This window comes from Vigna unguiculata, chromosome 8 (genome assembly GCF_004118075.2).
Source record: "Vigna unguiculata cultivar IT97K-499-35 chromosome 8, ASM411807v1, whole genome shotgun sequence".
NCBI lineage: Eukaryota > Viridiplantae > Streptophyta > Magnoliopsida > Fabales > Fabaceae > Vigna > Vigna unguiculata.
The window spans coordinates 14,128,295-14,130,401 of record NC_040286.1 but is presented as its reverse complement, the minus strand read 5'-3'; the positions used below and the strand labels follow the sequence as shown (position 1 = coordinate 14,130,401).

At 34.6% G+C, this 2,107-nt stretch overlaps 1 non-coding gene across 1 annotated transcript; it reads left to right on the top strand.

Annotated features, from left to right (window-relative positions):
• The first annotated feature begins 510 nt into the window (after positions 1 to 510).
• LOC114195731 lies at positions 511 to 595 on the top strand. The gene has a single exon (XR_003606564.1). It is a non-coding gene; the product is annotated as a small nucleolar RNA Z221/R21b (small nucleolar RNA).
• The last annotated feature ends 1,512 nt before the right edge of the window (positions 596 to 2,107 follow it).

The following is a 2,107-nucleotide window of genomic DNA, read 5'->3' as shown; positions in this document are numbered from 1 at the left end:
TGCTCTATTTAAAAGACAATTTATATTACGAATAATCCAATCCAAAATATATTTTTTTTCTATAAATATATTATAGATTATAGAAAATTCATTTTTTAATTATGTGATTTAGAAGCTTGAGCTAGTAATGAAGTTCAAACTCGCATAGAGTAAAATAAAAACAACCAAAAGAAAGAACTTACAAAAGGAGGAGACACCACCGAAATAAATTTATGAAGAGCATAATGGTCGTTTAAAAGTTATGGAGTGCAAGTTGTAATTTTGGAGGTGCACAAAGAAAAAACCAAGAAGAGCGGGTGCATTTATCAGAAAACCAACAAACTTTCAAATAGTGAATTAGGGTTCGTCTATTCTCTCTTATATAACCGACCTTGCAACCTTGCTTCATTCATCGACTTATTTTCCCACTCTCTCAGTTTTCCGCTTTCACTTTTTCTGCCTCTGTTTTTATTTATTTATTTTTATTTATTTATGTTTTTCGGTTTATTTGAACGGAACACTGAAAGTTTCGGGCTGTGATGAGTTCTAGAGAAAGTCATGCACCACTCTGATTATTCAGTGCTGATAAGTTTCTCAACCCATTACTTCTGAGCTCTATTTTCTCTATAACGACAATGTTTAGTTATTTTTTCAAATTAATGTTTATGGCTTTTGCATTTTTTTATTTTTAATTGTTTGATTTGAATTCAAATTGGACAAGGGAACCGTGTGATGGGGTTTTTTAACCTAGCCATGATGCGGACCGTACAGCATTTATAGCTATTGGGGATAAAATTTTGGTTTCTGATGGTTCCTGTTCATTCTTAATTCATTACTTAGGGTTTCGTATTTGACCCAAATGTTTATTAGATGGTTAAATCTTGTCTCTACATTGGGGATTGAAATTCAGTTGTGGATTTTTAGTGATACATGGATAGTTGTTGATTTATTTTGTTTCTGAGATTCTAGAGATAATTTATTAATCGATTAAGGTTGAGTAACTAATTTACATAAATTGATTTTAAAAATAAAATTATCTGATTGAAAAAGGGTGGCTCAAGTGGCGTGAATTGGTGTTGGACGTGGCTGGAAACATCACGCAACTACATTTCATTTGTTTGAAGGAAAAATTCCCAGCAGTGCAGTGTGTTTCTAGAAACTGCAGCGGCTACTCTCTTGTGGTGCAGGATTGGTCTTTCATGGTTCGAGGTAGTGATTTTGATGGGCATGCTATTTTGGTTTCTCGGTGCAGCTTGGGTAATCTGCCACTTGCAGGGGTGTACTCAGCCAAGGATTCACCACACTACTAGAAAAACATGGGTGTTTTGCTTCAAGCGGTGCTGTGTTTTATTAATGAATCAGTGACTCTTTTGGTTATTTTGGTGTAGTTTGTGGCCTGCTTAGTTATGGTCCAATCTGGTCTTCAACAAGCTAGTAGGGTGAAAAGTTAGTGCATAATCGTGGTGGCTGTTTTGGAGTGGTCCACAAATTGATTTAGAAGTTAGATTAAATACAACATTAAGTGGTGTGCAGAGTTGAAAGTTGGCTCGCTTCTCAAACTCGCAGGCTGGGTTTTTGAACAAAATTTGATGCGGTGATAAGATGCAAGAGAGTAGCTGAAGCGGTGCTTTTGTGGCAGCATCTAGATTAGCTGGTGCAGTCTTTCTGGTTTGTTCAAATAACAACTCTTTTCTTGCGGTGCAGTGAAAATTCTACTGCAGCAATATCAATTGGCAACACTTTCTTTAATTCCCTGGTGCAGTGAAAGGGGTGCAGCTGCCACGAGAAGCAGTTGAGATCAAGTTTCTCAAATTCAAGAATTTATATAGATTTGTTAGAGTTAAGTAAACTCAAATTATTGACTTGAATTGTAAACTCATATTTCATGTAACGTTTATTTTAATAGGTAAATCTATTTAAATAAAACATTACATAAATTAAATATCAAAAGGAGACGAAGCTTAGAGTATAAAAATTTTATAGTTATCTTATCAGAAAGAAAACTAAGGTATATCAAGATACCAATAATAAAACAGAAAGTAAAAGTGTGATAATTGACCAAATATCTAGGCAACAGAGCATACAAGTGGTACTTGAAAGAATGAGATCTGACCACAAGCTTGAATGA